The sequence below is a fragment of the Epinephelus lanceolatus genome, chromosome 14 (genome assembly GCF_041903045.1).
Source record: "Epinephelus lanceolatus isolate andai-2023 chromosome 14, ASM4190304v1, whole genome shotgun sequence".
Taxonomy (NCBI): Eukaryota; Metazoa; Chordata; class Actinopteri; order Perciformes; family Serranidae; genus Epinephelus; species Epinephelus lanceolatus.
Window position 1 is genome coordinate 43,241,806 of NC_135747.1, and position 18,347 is coordinate 43,260,152.

The 18,347-nt window shown below is 44.2% G+C and overlaps 1 protein-coding gene across 4 annotated transcripts in view; it reads right to left on the reverse strand.

Moving 5' to 3' along the window:
* Positions 1-18,347, reverse strand: part of raph1a (Ras association (RalGDS/AF-6) and pleckstrin homology domains 1a) — a 94,284-nt gene that overhangs the window by 58,564 nt on the left and 17,373 nt on the right. For all 4 annotated transcript variants that reach the window (XM_033617427.2, XM_033617425.2, XM_033617428.2 and 1 more), the window contains exon 2: positions 3,125-3,191. The gene's annotated coding sequence lies outside the window, so the exon portion shown is untranslated. The remainder of the gene's footprint in view (positions 1-3,124; positions 3,192-18,347) is intronic.

Consider the following 18,347-nt stretch of genomic DNA (forward strand, 5'->3'; position numbering starts at 1 on the left):
CTGATACCCTTGGGGAACATTTGGCACAACTCACGAACATGAGTTTATTTAACGGTAAGCTGTTGTTGGCTTTTGGAGACGGCACAGAAACTTTACTCTGACAAAAAGAAAAGTTCCAACACACAGAGAGTATCATGTCACTTCCCAGTATTTATACCAAGCCCTTCAGGCCGTTACATAAAACGACATGAGCTGTGTGTTAAGTATCCAGGAATTAGTTTGCGCTGACCACAGATTTATATTTCTGGCTCTCAGGACTTGGCTGTGGGTAAACGCTGGAGCCTCTCGCCACAGAGATATTTAGTTTTCCACAGATCTCAACAGGGATGGAACACGAGCATAAAAACCCAGAAGCCCAGAAGAGGCTGGGAGTGATTAATTGTCATAAAGTTACTACAAGAACATTTATTTTGGAAACCTCCGCTCTGTAACCATCAGATGAGCGCTGTCCTGATATTTACGGACTGAAAGAGAGGAACTGATATACGGGACGTTAATAGAAAAATATGCTGTGCTTTGGGTATGCTGTGGCCTCAGCTATGAACACTGTGGGATAACAGCGAATGTTAGAGAGTATGTCTGAACCAGATGTCAGCTCGAACCTCTCCAGACCCCACTGACCACTTTAAATAACATTACAGCCAGGGACTGACAGAGGGCGGCTCGAGAGGTGGTCTACAAGCAGCGGGAACAGTAATGACAGTAACAGCAGCAATCCGAACATTCTGGAAACATTTCGAAATACACAATATGGCCAAAAGTATGTGGACACTTAAAAGACTATAACCACTAACATTCCTGTTTACACGCAGCCAGGCATATTCCAATTAATTACATCAAAATATGGAAACAAGCCACGGCTATCACTTGTTCCACGATGTGTCCGAACCTTAAGAACACAGCCTCCTTTTTTATTCCTTTAACCACCGTCTTGGGCCCTCGTCACATGGGACGTGCCGCACTGCCTTTTTCTTTTAACCCAATGCCACTAGTAAAAAAGATGCCTGCTGTGTTTTTTTATTGTTGCCAGGCAACCACCGCATCACCTCCTAACATTCCCATGTAATCAATGTACTGTTTATTCATTGTGTGTATCCTGCAGTAATGAGTGTGTAGCTGCTGCCATGTTGAGGCAGAGGGTGCTGTCTGTAGCTCTGGTTGAGGGTGAGAGGCTGTCAGCAGATAAACAGAGATCTGTGTGGGTACATGAGACCCTAAAAAAGAGGCTGGATCATGGGGAGTACCACCAGTTGGTCCAGGAGCTTCTCCTCCATCATGGACGTTTACAGTACTGCACTTATCTGCTGTTTTCTATTGAGATGGTGCTAACTGTGCTTTGTGAAGTCGTATAGCTCTGGGTATCCAGCAACCACTACCACCAGTTTCTCCTCCATTGGTTACCAACTGTAAACTTGTTGTCGTGACCACCACAGAAGCCCCGCCTCTCACATCATCCCATTGGACAATGGGGGAAAAGCAGGGATGACGTGGGGCGCTTTTCTGCTCTGAGTTGAAGTTTTTTTCAACTCAAGAAGTTCAGAGTGCTCTGGCTGAAACAACAGGCGCCTAGAGTGCAAAAATGTGAGGGTTGTAGCAGCGCTAAAACAACGAGCAAAAGTTTAATTCTCATTAAAAACTATTACAAAAGCTGCCCCCTTCTGAAAAAGGCTTTCTGTGGGATCAGGGCCTTGAAAAGGTTAGTGTTGGGATATTTGCGCATATCCAAAAACCTGCTGATATCCAAGTCTTTAATAATGTTTAAAAGCAGGTGTGCTTCTCCTGACCAGAAATGTGGGCTCTTCTTTTGGACAACCTTGCAAACTGTTGACAAGTTGGTTTGTGTACAATGCACAAAGCTGACTGTAAACAAGCGAGAGGCCGTGTGTCAGAAATTGCTCTAAAAACCTCATCTGAGATGTGTTATCTGAACGTGCTGTGTACATGCCCGACGAACGCTCCTAAAACTCTAATACTGACACATCCATCATCTATTCAGAAAATGCTACATTTGGAATACGGCCTCATTTGCAATATCCAAAGTGAACCTGCTGTTATCATGACACGTATTAAAATCTGAATACTGTCATACTCAGGAGGCGCTGAGAGTCAGCACCTTCCAGTCTGAGGTCATGGTTCTCTGCTGGAAAATGGTGGATTGCCCCCTCAGGGCTGGGAGAGAGTTACTGCCCCAAGTGAAGGAGTTCAAGTATCTCGGGGTCTTGTTTACAAGTGAGGGTAGAATGGAGCGTGAGATGGATCAGTGGTTTTACTGCCGGTCCGTCGTGGTGAAGAGGGAGCTGAGCCAGAAGGCAAAGCTTCTGATTTCCTGGTCCATCTGCATCCCAACCCTCACCTATGGTCATGAGCTCTGGGTAGTGACTGAAAGAATGAGGTCACAGATACAAGCGTCTGAAATGAGTTTCCTCTGTAGGGTGTCTGGGCTCAGCCTTAGAGATAGGGGGAGGAGTCAGACATCTGGAGGGAGCTCGGAGTAGAGCCGCTGCTCCTTCATGTTGAGGTGGTTCAACATCTGATCAGGATCCTCCTGGGCGCCTCCTGTTAGAGGTGTTCCTGGCATGTCAAAGTGGTAGGAGGCCCCGGGGCAGACCCAGAACACACTGGAGGGATTACAAACCCCCAGATCCTCCAGGAGGAGCTGGGAGGCGTTGCTGGGGTAAGGGACATCTGGAATACTTTGCTCAGCCTGCTGCTCCCACTAACCCGGCATTGGATAAGTAGTTGAAATGGAAGGACAGTGATATTCAGAATAATAGCGGAATATGTGTGAAAATGTAGTCGCTGTCATTTTGAAACATAAAAGGTGGTTTCTCTAATGATTGGGACAAAGATGGAAGCACACAGCTGTTTTAATAAAATTGTGTTTTGTATCATTAAGATTTTTCTTAACTGGAAATTAAGGCCTCAACCGAAGCACCCCAACAGCCTGAGACAAGAAGTACCCAAAAGGTCCGTATACTTTTGGCCACATAGTTTGACAGAGTGCACGACTCTGTAGAGTGAACGCTATCAAACATGGAGCAGAGATCAGCACAAACACAGAACAGAAGTTTCCACATGTGACAGCGAGATATGAAACGATAAGAGTGGTTTTAAAGCTGTTTACCTTTGGTCTGCTCACAGCGCTCAGTCCAGCTCACACACACACGACGCAGAGGAGGGATTCAATCAGCCTGCAGAGACACACAGAACATTTATTATTATATATGATCAGATTTCCTTTCAGACGCGTCTTCCATCCTGCTGACAGCACAATATGAAAACCACACTTTGGTTAGAAGATGCCTAAAGATCTGGGGCCTGTAGGGAGCTATAGTTTTTAAAGGAACACTGTCATTTTGGAAAATACATTGAAATTAAATTAGATTAGTTTAAACTGCAGTTTTACAGAGAAGTATGTGAGTAAAAGTTTCATCTTCAGTTCAGAGAGCGTCTGCTGCCAAACTGAGCACAAAAACTGGAAGCAACACACACACACACACACACACACACACACACACACACACACCTGGCAGCTGTCTACACACCAAACGTACAGTCAGCAGGTGGCACTAGTGTGTGTGTTTCCTTCATGCTGAGCAGGCTGGATGTGTGTGACCTAAAAATAACTGACATGCAGCAACATTTAAAACACACTGCCGTAGTCCCTCTGCTTCCCAGTGTGTCCCTGTGTCTCTCTGCCCTTCATCACAGCCCTCCTCTTCATCCTCTGCCTCCTCTGCGACTTTGTCTTAACTCCTCAGTCGCTCATTTTCCTTCTCTTGATCTGCGTCTGCTGATTCAGCTGGAATTGGTGACATTTCACTAAATCATCACAGCTCATTATGTCGAGACGTCATCTCGTCAGATTCAATCACGTCTGACCTTTATCGAGAACACACACACACACACACACACACACACACACACACACACACACAAACACACAGAGTGATGGAGGTGTGGACGGAAAAGCGAAAGGGACAGCTTGGATCTTTTGAGGTGGGGCTGTATGAGGCCCTCATGTCAGTCAGCAGTTTGGAGAAAACCATCATCATCCTCACTGTGACCTCGTCACATGTCCACGTTTGGTCATAGACTTTCCACGTCCACATATGACGTCCAAGGTACCCTGGGTGTGTTGGTTGTTGACGTTCTGGGACGCCGTGTCAACTTCAGCCTGTTACATGCATTGTCTGTTTTCAAAATACACTTCTGTTTTCACAGGAAATGTACAGTTTGCATACAGACTCTTTCAAAATAAAAGCACTACGTCGGTACAACAATACACATGTGGTTACGTTTAGGAAAAAGAAGGAAGTCTTACAGGAAGTGAACACCGGCCTCCCGGATGAAAGCTGGTGGTTGTTGGACCTATCCACCACCCCATCACCCGCTCCACTCTGACCTTTCACCCCTTAACTTACATTATTGTCCCGCTGTGTTCCCCTCTGACCCCGTCCAGTGCTGTGACAGAATAACAGTGACCAGCTGCATATCAGGCTTTGTTCCTCTGTGTCTGACAAGTCACTGACCAAGCGCCACATTTCACCATGTTCGGGGTGAGACTCGGTTGGTTGCAACATTAAAGTGACGTACACATTAAAGCATCACTAATTATATTTCAGTAATTTAACATATGAATCTGAAAAGGACCATTCTGCATTAGGAGTACTTTTACTTTCAGTACTTTATACTATGATGTTGATATGTACTTTTACTTAAGTATGATGAGTTTTACTTGTAACAGATTATTTTTACAATGTAGTATTGTAATTTTAATTCAGTAAAATGCCTGAATACTTCCTCCATCACTGGACCTTTCTGTGGACTCTTGTGCATGTTACACATTTACTATGTGTTTTACTTTGCATGTGTACTCGGTGCTGTTCTTTCCCTGGTGATACGTTAAGTTTTTTGGGAATGAGGGACAATTTGACAGCCGACCTAAAGTTAGTGTTTCCTTGTTGCTTATTTCATTCATTAAAACCTGTTTTCAAATTCTTGTTTGTAATCTGATTTGTCATCATTATCATTTGTTGTATTTTACAGTGTCTACAGGTACCAGAGTTAATTTCTAACCAAATTAAAGGGATAGTGCACCCAAAAATGAAAATTCAGCCATTATCTACTCACCCATATGCCGAGGGAGGCTCAGGTGAAGTTTTAAGAGTCCTCACATCACTTGCAGAGATCCAAGGGGAGAGGAGGTAGCAGTATGGAGATATTTTGTGGTTTCAATGATGTGTTTTTGGACGTTTGAATCTGGGGCGCCGTCAGCCTCCATTAGGTGGAGTTGTGTTGCTACCTCCTCTCCCCTTGGATCTCTGCAAGTGATGTGAGGACTCTAAAACTTCACCTGAGCCTCCCTCGGCATATGGGTGAGTAGATAATGGCTGAATTTTCATTTTTGGATGCACTATCCCTTTAAGACGGATTTGCAAATAAGTATAAAGGTCTGGTAGTAGGCATGTGTTTTCCTGCAGAGGTGGGTTGGTTTAAAGATTCGTAACATCACAAACTGGACTTCCACACAGAAGAGCTCGAGTCATTTTGACAGAAGGAAAGTTAAAGATGAATATATGAATTAGATCAAATATAAAAAAAATTCAAATTTAAGACTTCTTAATGACTTTTAAGACCTTATATTTATAAGTTGGATGTAAAACTTTTTCAAGACCTGCAGACGACCTGGTTTTATCCAGTTCTGTTTTCACAGTCTCTTCCATTAAAAACAGCTGACCCATCTTCAGCCCTCAGTGGAAATGTTCTTATGTATTTGTGCACTCAGACGCATTGTGAACTCAGCTGAGAGCCACTCTTTGTATCCATGTATGATCTTTTCATTACCTAGTGGACCTTCAGGCTGAGCTGTGGACACTTTTATGATGTAACAGTTTCTGGACGACAGAGGAACGAGGCCACGAGCTGCGTCAGCTCTTTTTACGACATCTGTTGGCATAAACAAAGTTAAATAGCACCAGCTTTGTTTTCCAGGCATATTGCAGTCAGCTGTGCAGGTCCGGGACGTCAGCTTGTCACGGGACAGTTGCTGGTTGGAATCCCCGGACTGGTTTCTGTGCTGCGAGTCAATGAGTAACACTGATGTGCCCATGAGCAGAACACTGCTAGACGGCGGATAAATGTGTGTTTGTCCCAACAATGGTGTTCTTGTTGTTTCAGCTGTCAGCTACTGATCATATGAGAGCTGCTAATGATCTTATGCAACAAAGGATTGAAGTGTGTGTGTGTGTGTGTGTGTGTTTGGAACAGTGTGAATTTCTTCTCTTCATGTGACAGACATGTTGATGTTTCTTTGTATTTGTAAGACATAGTGAGTTTGTGGAAGGACGACACACAGATGAACACATCCATGTGACGGATGAAATCATGCACCCTGCAACTCCCAAAACGCACACACACATATTTAAAGGGATAGTTCATATTTTTAAGTGAGTGTGTAGGAGGTAATTATTAGGGTTGCAACGGTAAAAGATTTTCCTGGTACGATAACTGTCTCAGAAAATATTGCGGTCAGAATCAGAATGACCCTTAAAGGTATGAAAACAAAAGGGTTATTGTTGGTTGAAGAAATGTTTTATTACTATAACTGAACCTTGAATCATTTTTGTTAATGGACGTTTGTCACACAAAAATATGGGGGAGAGTTACAGCCTCAAGCGAGGGAGTTCAAGTATCTCGGGGTCTTGTTCACGAGTGAGGGTAGAATGGAGCGTGAGATGGATCAGTGGTTTGGCACAGTGTCTGCAGTGAAGAGAAAGTTGAGCCAGAAGGCAAAGCTTCTGATTTCCTGGTCCATCTGCGTCCCAACCCTCACCTATGGTCATGAGCTCTGGGTAGTGACTGAAAGAATGAGGTCACAGATACAAGCGTCTGAAATGAGTTTCCTCTGTAGGGTGTCTGGGCTCAGCCTTAGAGATAGGGGGAGGAGTCAGACATCTGGAGGGAGCTCGGAGTAGAGCCGCTGCTCCTTCATGTTGAGGTGGTTCAACATCTGATCAGGATCCTCCTGGGCGCCTCCTGTTAGAGGTGTTCTGGGCACGTCCCACTGGTAAGAGGCCCCGGGGCAGACCCAGAACACACTGGAGGGATTATATATCTCATCTGGTCTGGGAACACCTAACATGAGCTAAACTGCAAGCATTAGGAAGAATGCTTGTTTACATATTGAACCCATTAACCCAAACACAGAGACATGATTGCTTTCTTCAGCAATACCAAAAACGGTAATCACTGGGGATGGCTCAACTGTTAACTCTGATTTCTCTAAATATGTCTATATGACTTTAGGAAGTGTATTTTGAAAACAGACAATGCATGTAACAGGCTGAAGTTGACACGGTGTCCCAGAACGCCAACAACCAACACACCCAGGGTACCTTGGACGTCATATCTCAGGATGGGAAGTCCACGACCAAAAGTCAATATGTGACGAGGTCGGAGAATGTGTTGTTGCAGCTTGTAAAGATGAGATTATTTTCATTGGGCTACTTTATATATCACTGCTGGGAATCTTAATCTTTGATAATTCTATAGATCTGTATCTGTAGGCGTTTCTACAACAAACAAACTGACGGTAGCAGAACAACGTGCGCTCTTCATGACCTGTTGCACTTGATGTATCCTTCCTTCATGTGGTAACGTTCTGATGTGGTTGTGACATCTTCACACTTTCCATCTCAACACAGGAATTCAAAACTGATGTGTCATTTAAAACAGTTCCTCATCCCGCAGTGTTGCAACCGATTACATCACAGGACAGTATTAGGAAGAATTAGCTAATAAGCTGGTGGTTGACCATCTGCCCTCTGTAAAGAACTCCGAGGGGAGCGGTGTGGTTAACGCCTTTGATTGTGGGTTAATCACAATCTCTTAGTTCTATAAATATCATTGTGTTGTGGTTCGTCTCTCCTAATGAGTGTCACTGATCCAGAGCTTCTTGGCATCTCTGTAGAAACATCTCTCCTGCAAACATTTAGTGTTTTGGCTTGTTAGTTTGGGATTGTTCGTCGTCTATTGTCATCTGTGATTTGGTTAACAGCTCGATGAACACACCGCTCCGTTGGTCTTTAATGACCCAAAAATAAATGAAGTGCAGCTTTATTCAAAAGTAAATCTAAATAACTGAGAAAGGCAACTTAAGACCTCATTTCAGCTTCATCTCTCAAATGAACCCAGGAGCAAACTTCCTTAACTTCGTATGGCGATACACTTCAGCCTATTTCAGCTGCATAAATGCTGATTAAACATCTTTAGTCACTTTGTAACTAAAGATGTGTCATGCCTGACACCAGCTGAGAAACAGCTCACATAAGTCAGTATGTAAAACATTATAAATATAGCTCTTTTCACTGATACAGGTCACGATGTGATTCACAAGGACATTTCACAACAAGACAGAAGACTACGTGAGCCACGTGGTTAAAAGTGCATGACCAGCAAAACTATTTGCACAATGAAAAAAAAAAAGGTTTCACAAAACACAACAAGACACAAAATATGATTAAAATACAGCTCTGGTGCAGACAGGTTACCTAACACCTGTCTAAACAGGTGTGTCTTTAACTGGCTTTTGGAGAAACACAGAATCAGCAGATCATCAGGGAGCAGGCAGAACTTTCCAAAATGTAGGTGCTACGGCCACAAAAGCTCGGTCATCACGGGTCTTCAGGCGAGCGCGAGGGACGGACAACAAATTTAGCGTATTTGATCAAAGACAGCGAGCTGAGGAATACGGGTTGAGTAGCTGAGCCACATAAGAGGGAGCCTGACTGTGTAATGCTCTGTAATTGATTGTTTTCAATGTAGACCTGTGACAGGCACGCTCAAACACCATAACAACCACCATAGTGGCGCACATGTGTTCCCAAGCGTCTATTTTCAAGGGTGCAATGGCTGCACCCTGAGATAAACAGAGTTCAACTTCTGGGACGTAGCAGCGTGCAACGCATGTCATGTGACGAGGAACAACCAATCACAGCTGACAGATATCTTTCCTTCTTCAGTGTGTGCTGAATATGGAGGAGAAGTTGATCATGTTAGTGCAGAGCTGTCAGAGCGTCACATCTGTCCCACAGAGAACAGGCCGACACACAAACAGAAAATCAGCTCTGCACTCAGGATTTCAGGTAAATAGGCTGTGATACGACGCTTGTGAACATCGCTTAGCAACCTCAGACGCAACCTGCCACTGTGCTCTTGAAACCTCAGCACCCATTGCCCAACCTTGTGTTTTTCAGCCACCTGAAGACGTGACATGTGTATGGACTCTAAGTAAGAATGAGACTTTTGAACTCGACCTCGTGGTTGTTGAATTCAAAGGTCTGAACCAAGGCAAAATAAAATGAGAAAAGAGGAAACCCTCATATTGGAGGAACTGGAACGTTTTTCTATTGATCAACTCATCAACTAATCGACTACTTGTCTACACCTCCTTTCTGTCTACTTCTGAGACAGGCAACCTCTGGTAAATACCAACCTTGCTGGGTTTTCTCCTGGTGAGTACTAACATGTTTGTTGAGGCTTTGTGATGCTGAAGCTCTAGTTCTCCGTCCCGGCCGATTTATGACTCCTCTGTTGCCCAACAGGCCGCATTAAAGAGTATTACAAAACAACACGGCCTGCCAAAACAGAGGCTTTAAAATCTCAGATTGAAAACAATAGTTTCACCTCTTCATTATTTCACCCATAATGAGACCTGAAAATCTAATTTCAGGGAGCTGCTCAGTTAACAGTGTGTATAATGCCGTGATTAGAGTTTCCATAGCAAATGATCAGAATCACTGGCAAACTGGGACACGTTTAATTCAAACAATAAAGACATTGTTGCAACATTTCTAATGCATCGCTTAATCATTTGGATTCCTCAAAGCATCGAGAGGAAACAATCCTGATGGCAGCACAAACTTACATCACTCAGTAACCATCTGAGATCCACCCAGGACTTCTTTTAGTTTGATAGGTCAGTACGCAACATGTTGTCATGTGACTATAATGTGTCAGTCAGAAGTTTACTAAGTTTCAAACAATACACAAAACTCTGTTGTTACTGTGTGGATACTTTTAGGGCTGATGTCACAATGATGTCATTTCATTAGCTGAAGGCAGGACAGGACTCTCCCCCACAGGGCTGTAGGCTCCATAGGAGTGTTAAAATGTGTTTGTCTTGTTGTGTTATTGGGAGCCAGAATAGAAGGAGTCATGGCTCAAAACCAGCCGCCACTGCCCGTCAACAAAAACAAAGACAACTATGGTTAAATGTGATAAGACCAAAGGACTGGACGGAGGCCATCATCAAAAATGCTCACATGTGCAGCGCACACTTCATATTAAACATGAGCATGTTACAGTCCTGGAGGATTATTAATGTGCACCTCCTCCTGTACTGCCTTAATATGCACATTCAGCACATCCAATGCATCAAAACATTGTTTTCTAGTTGGAGCCGCGCCTCGTTTTCAAACTGTATGGTTTGACTAAAATGAACAATGACAGCAATATAGTCCACGATGAGCAGCGCTAAAATCAACCTGCGTAGTTGTCCCTCCATTGTGACATTAGAAAGTGTCACATTTATCTTGCAAGTGTACTCTTCTTCAACGTTTGCTTTACTTCCTGGATTTTTCCCACATGGAAATTCTGACCAATCAAGAGCAGCTTTCTCACACAAGGCATTTGATCTGGTCCTCTTGTAAATGCTGCCGTGAGAACATGAACCAACTCTAGGCAATTATACAACTTTGGAACAACATGAGTCCCTGATTCAGACCAGAGGAGACCACTCTAGGGCTGACAGCAGCCTTAATCAAGTAACACTTGTGGTGAGTGTCATCATTCTGAGGGTGTTGCTCACGGTGCGCGGGCATGAAAAATAACAGAAAAGTCCTCTGAATATAAAACAAAAAAAACACTTGGTTACTGTTAGAAAAAGTTCATGTTTGGCTTAAAACACAGTTTTGGTGGCAAAATCCAGACTGGAGTACTCGGCTGGTAGTTGTAGGTTAAAGTTGGGTTTCGAGGTTAGGAAATGCATTTTGACAATGAGGGTCCTCGGGTTGCAGCAATATACGGCAGGTCGTGATATAAAAGTTGACAGTTATCACACCATGTACATTTGCTGTAATACCATCATACCATGAAACCGCGATACTTTCTCAGACGGTTATAGCACCATGAAAATCTCAAACTATTGCAACCCTACAGGGTCCTCACAAGAAAAACGAAACGGATGTGTGTGAGCATGTGTGAGTTACTTGCAGCTGAGGAGCTCGAGGCGTCGGGGTGGTAGTTAACCCCCAACGCACCTATTTAGAACAGCGTGTCTCCTGACAGCAGACAGTTTAGTCTACAGCAGCTGAAGGCCGCAGACAGGTTAAATCTAATGACTCCACAGTGCGTCTGTGAGGCTGGAAATCACCCAGCAGCATTCAGATCATCAGGAGTCGATGCTGAAGCAAGTTTTACTTCTTCAGGTCTGGTGGGAGTCAAACCCTCGACCCGGCTGCTGAGCTGCAGGAGGAAATTATATACTGTTCTGCCTGGTGACCGGCTTACACACCAAACACAGCACTGCGTCTCACACACACACACACACACACACACACCCTGGGGTCAAATCCGCAGCCTGCTTGTTTTATTCAAATGGGGCACAAGCTGCCAGCACCGGAGGGCAACAGAAAACTGAATAAAACAGAGCCGGTGCTCGTCTGCTGGAAGTGAGGTGTAAAATCAACCTTAATGCTGTGAATTCAAATTTAAAAAACTTAACTAAGAAGAAGAAGAATTAGAAACTAGACCTGCTGCTGCTGACTAATCACTACATGTACATGACAGTTTAACACTTTGTAACTGTGGAGTGTAGAAACATCTCCAGAACACCAGCTTTCCAGGAAGTAAGCAGGCGTTCATACAAACAGCTTGGTTGATGTTTTCTGGCATTTCCTCTTTATCTAATGTTGCATGGAGGGCTGCTGGAACATTTGCTGACACACCAAATCTGTGCACAATATTTCCTCAGTTACAGAAACAGTGTTGGTGCAAAATGTTCGTCTCTCCAAAGGCTCAGGAGGAAGTACGCTGGTCATTACAACTACTTCTGTTGGACGATACGTTGTTACAGAACCAACTGTGATAAACTGTCAGTTTGAGACTGTTACGATGGTTATATGATACCATAATGCAAATACACCATGTGAAAGTGCAATGAACCTTTAATTGTTAAGAATATTCAGAGCAAGCTCCAGGGACACCGTAGTTACTTAAATAATCCGGCCGGTGTGCTGCTGTTATCTCTCATGGATAGACGGCCTGGGAGCTGGGCAGTTTTACAGAGTGGAGGAAGACGTTGTCGAAGGGTAAAACTACAAGTGACAGACTTCACTCAGCATATCACAATAATGTCGCATTGCGACCTAAGTATCATGATAATATCATATTGTGGGTCTTCTTGTGATTCCAAGCCCTGGCATTTAAACACGACGGACGATATCGTATGACACGTGGACCTCGATTATTTTTGCTGACCTTGATAAGTGTGTGACAAAGTGACTAGTGGCGACACAGTCTGGGTGAATGCGAGGAACTTTATAGTTTTGTCCCAAGAAACGGCACATCATGGGTCAGTGTTGGACCTCCTGCTGTGAAGCCAAGTGGCACAGTTAAAGCACGCAGCTCCACCTGAGTGTGTAACACTGACATGTGGATGCTGATGGTGGAGTCCTGCACTGAGAACACGTCCTGGTTTCAGACTGACCGACATGAGCACAGAATCCTTCGAAACCAGGACGGGGGTAAAGATGTTTCCTCGTAATCCATGTGCCAGCATGAGGGAACACACACACACACACACACACACGCTCACACACGTACAGGTTTAGCATTGCTGCAGTGGAGTCGGTCGCACTGCAGAACTGTCAGGAAGAATCACAGCACTCTGCTTTGCTGCTTTGACACACACACACACACACACACACACACACAGTGAACACCGTCTCATACTCTTGATACAAGGTCACTGAGCTACTGGGTTAAACTACAGCTACAGGGAGGAGGAGGAGCACGGAAGAGAAAGTGAGGGACAGTTCGGGTTTTCTGATGTGGGGTGTGTGCAGTACTTCTCCATAGTCAGTGTATTACATGCAGTAGATACAGGAGCACATGCCCCCAGTTTGGAGAAGCAGGCTGGAGAAATGTCCTGCTGTGGAGGGGTCAGCAACAAAATGTGTTTTAACCACCTAAAATAAATATCACGAAGCACCACAGTTGAATTTTGACATTCAGCTTTGAAACTAAGTAACGTGTAAACCTGCCTGCTTTTCTCAAAAACAAATATTTTCGACAGGAATTTTTGCTCTCAGACGTTAACTAAACTTTATACGTACCATATCTTTGTGATGAAGTGTTAAAGGAATAGTTCTATATTTGGAAAATAAGAGTATTTCCTGTCTTGCCTCATGTTAGATGACAAGATTGATACCACTCGCGTCCAGGCCAGCTGCTGGATAATACAGGCAGGAGGACATTTTAGAAAGTGGGCCCCTCATCCACACGCAGTGGGCAGGGTCCCTATACATGTTTTACTTCTTGCGATTATAATCCAATTAATCATATTTCCACATGTATTTTGAGCTAGGTGTTTCAAAATAAAAGCATCAGTGGTTCCGCTTTTATTTACTGTGTGATAACAATACTTTAACTTTATCATGACAGCAGCTACATTATTTAACTTTACTGTAACATTAGTTCATTTAATAATTTTGTATTTTAGTAGTCTATTGCGATCAGTGTTGGGCAGTAATGCGTTACAGTAATATTACTTTTTCCAGTAATGAGTAGTGTAACTAATAACTAATGAAATGTCAGTGATAATATGACAGCTACCCCAAAAACCAAACAACTTGTTGCGACCTTACTTTTGTTACCACGTCACTACTGACTTGAAATACAACACCACATCATCAGAGTCATTTTAGTAATCACTGTGCCGCACAGACACGTCACAAAGCAGGGAGCTAATTGGAGACGTTACCTCAGCGGCTGAAATACTCTCATTACTTTGATTCTTTCAGGAGGAAAGATGACAGGAACTCTGCTGCTGCAGGTAGTTGGACTAAAAATGTTTCCACTGTCCTCAAACCTCCGCTCTGAACCACTGACTATGCCCTGAAGCTCCAGGAAATACACCCCACCAAAGGTGAGCCCTCCTTGGCAGCGGAGGTTGGCTGTAGCTCGACACTGGCTAAACAACCCAAACTGGATTTTACTGGCGGACAGCTGCAGACACAGAGAAGTGATGAAAATGGGAAAATACCGCTCACAGGTAACTGAAGACCCCCAGGTAAATAGAAGCCAAGTAGCCTCTGCTACACTTAACGGCAATTACCCTGACAGTCACAGAGACACACATGTCAATTTTCACAATTTTGGGGAGATACAAGTAGGCAGGTATAATACTAAGCCATCTCACCCTGCCCTACATGAGATCATTTTTTCATTAGTTCAGAATAATCAGTGTAAAATGGTCGGAATTAATATTTATGTGTCTTATGTGTCTAGTCTTTTGCTTCGGCCACCCCAAGCCTCTCCAGCTTGTTTCAAACACCCACGACATTAAACAACTCCACCAAAACCCTCCACAAACAGGCCAATTTTAGCTCCCATTACACGACCATGGTTAAAGAGCAGAACTTTCCTCCAACACACAAACACACACACACACACACACACACACACACACACACACACACGCAGTGACACCCAAACTAAAAGCCTCACAGTATGAAAAAGTCAAACTTTCCACTTGGGTCCGTCCTCGGTTGAAACGGTTTCTGCCAGAAACAACATCTGCAGCAGCGACAACCTTTTCAACATGAGACAGAAACAGGAAAGGAGTGACACAAAGTGTGTTCTGTGGGTGTTTCTGTGTGTTTTTTCGTATGTGTGTGTGTGTGTGAATATGTCCACTTTGTTTTATGTCCACGCTGCAGTGCTCTGAGCTCTGTTAGCAGAGTGAGACATGGAGGAAGAGACGAGCGATAAAAACCTGCTCAGACGCAGAAACGACACAGAGCTGTTCAGAGTTATGGAGCTAATCATTTAATGACAGAGCAGAGAATCAGCGACTGAGTCTGACTCAGCTGAAAACCATCAGACCTTCTCCAGTTCTAACAAGTCCTTGGCTGAGGAGACCATCCCCGGCCCGGCTTCACCTGTCAGAGAGAATTAAACTAACCCAACATGTGCACTTAAGATACTCAGACTGCTGGCTGGCAGCGTGACGCTACACTTCTCACCTGTTCCAACATGAATCTGGATTTATCCATCGTATCAAACTGAATACCTGACCAGAGGTGTCAGCAGATGTGCTGATGGGCCGTCTGCAGAATTCATACCTCGCATATCATGAGATTACAGTAGATTACATGAGGCAGACATTTTGTCCACAGCGACCTGAAGTTCTTTCCTGCATAAACACAACAGGAGCAGTTTCAGGCACAGTGTCTCACTACAACATGCAGACTGGAGGAGCCGGGGTTCAAACCACCAGCCTTCTGGTCTGCTGTTTTCTCAGTTGGGAAATCGTCCAAAACAATTACAGCTTTACAGGTAAAAATAAATTCAGTCTGATCATCACACTGAACAGCCACCTGCTTCCAAGGTATAATTACTGAGTGCAACTTCCAACTGTCACAGAGAAAAATCACCCAGTTTAAATGTTATCACTTCATTAAATAAACAGTGAGTCAGATTCAGGGAGATTTAATGGGAACTAGCACTGCAGATTTCAACCAGCTCAAACTTCTCCTGGTTAGAATTCCTTGATCAGGAGCTGAATGATCCACAGAGGTCTCACTCCTCTCAGAAACAAACACACCAGCTGATTTGAACCAGTAAAAACACTGAATAATGACGTTTGACAAACTAAATGTCAGTGTATTCAGTCGCTGCCTGATGCAGAAGAGCTGCTGACTACAGTGGCCAATGCAAACATGCAAAGTACACGAATGTGCCTGTTGTGGCCGTTTCAACATACCACAGTTCCTCAGCCACTTAGATTGTGAGGTGTTTCTGTTCCTTTTCAGATGCTCTGCAGTTGTCAAGTGAGGCTGGGAAAAAATTGCATCTCGTACGGTCCACTACCGACTCGATGCCCCAGTCGTATATATTCTCATGTATTACCCATTATTGTACAATTGAACTCTACATAACACGATCTAAAACTTATTATGATCCAAATCAACACAAACTTCAGGTTGCCTTTTACACATGATGTTGTCCACAATCTCATGCACACTAAACTGCCTCACAGCACCACACCTGGCGTAAATAAATGTCTGTATTCTAACACATAAATGAGGTAACTATAAACATAACCACAGCACAGTCCAGTACCACACACTATTCAAATATACAGAAACTGATGTGCAAACTTAAATATCACCAGAATTTAGGCGATATGTCATATCAACACAGATATGAAGCCCTGAGTTTGGCAATTTGGCTGTCGCCATCTTGAAGACAGAAGTGACCATAATTGGACGAAATGGTGAGCATTTTTGATGATGGCCTCCGTCCAGTCCTTTGGTCTTATCACATTTAACCATAGTTGTCTTTGTTTTTGTTGACGGGCAGTGGCGGCTGGTTTTGAGCCATGACTCCTTCTATTCTGGCTCCCAATAACACAACAAGACAAACACATTTTAACACTCCTATGGAGCCTACAGCCCTGTGGGGGAGAGGCAGCTGCACCTCCAGCTGATAACATGATGTCATCGTGACATCGGCTCTACAAGGGCCTATATAGGGATTGACTCTCTCTTGGAGCCAGCCTCTTGTGGCCGTTAGATGAACTGCATTTTTTGGCACTTTCAGTTTTCAGCCCTGAAGGTTGCTGCTTGGTTTCAACGCCACAAGGCTATGAACTGTGGGTTACTCCCTCAGGCAGAGTCTGCAGAAATGCACACATGCATAAAGGGCTCAAAACGCCTGCGAGAGCGCCCTCATGGAGTTGATGATTTGACAGCGGAACAACCCTTGCGACTTCCCAGGAATGCACCCCAAAGTCCTTGAGTGTGGTGACTGGGATGTGGCCATACACCGACTGCAGAGTACATCTGTTTTTTAGAGAAGTCGAGGAGTTTGGGCGAAGTGTTCCTTGTTGAAAGACACCTACACAGTAATTGCTGAAGTAGGCGAGCTTATTCCGCATTCACTTTCCATCCACACATTTTTCCAAAGCAGTCGGAGGATTTGAGCTGGCAGCCCTCCAGTCACAAGTCAACCACACTTGATTCCTGTGCAGATACTGTGTGTTCGATTTCCCCAAAATAAAACCCTCAATAACGTCCAGCCATTTCTGCACATCAGTGGGCGACAGTACAGATACCGCAGCGAGTCTGAAGCATGACCTCTGTCACAGCTCATCCAGTCGTGCACTCTCTGCATGCAGGCGGCACAGCGAGCCTCGCCGTTTTAATCCACATCTACACACACTGTTTTGATTCACACTGACACAAAAGTCTGCAGACAGAAGAGAAGCTCACATATTTTCCATCTCCGCTGAGAGCTGTCTGGATATAGGAGGTCGCTGCGGTTTGGTCTGGACTTGCTTCACGTGCGAGTGTGCGTGTGTTTTCATGTATGAAAGAGCCAGCACAGAAAAACAGTAGCTGTTCCAGGCGTACAGCGAGCCATAACATTATAACACACATCCAACCACACACACACACGCAGGTTCACCGCCTGTACTTTTCTCTCTCAGTGTGAGCAGTGGAAAACAGACAGGCTTACAGTATCAACAGTTTCTTCAAGCCAGCGACACCCACACGTGCACACACTCACAACTCGCCGTGTCAACAGTTACTTCAAACCAGGCCGACTGACCAACCGACAAACCCTAAACACACTGTCACTTTGTTTCGCCCTCACACACACACACACACACACTTTATACTAACATCATCTCCTTCAAACACCAGTGACACACATGTTAAAGCCTGTGTGGCACAGCTCAGGGTGTAATTAGCACTGCGTCTGTGACTGGTTTTACTGCTTTGTGCTACAGTGTAAAGCTAACAGGCTAACAGCTAACTTAGTGCTGCTGTCCGGTTTTTATTTCTCTGCCTTTTGACAGTTTCTTTAAGAACATATCGCCATTTGGTGAGTGAACTTTTACATCCATGTGTCACACGTTAGCCATCCTGGGTGCATCTGTTGTTGATGCTCTGAGACAGCAAGTCACTTTACCGTTGTTACATGCACTGTGTCTTTCCCTTCTCACATGTACAGTTTCTGCTCATTTGGCACATAGAGTCTTTTTCTTTTTTTAAAAG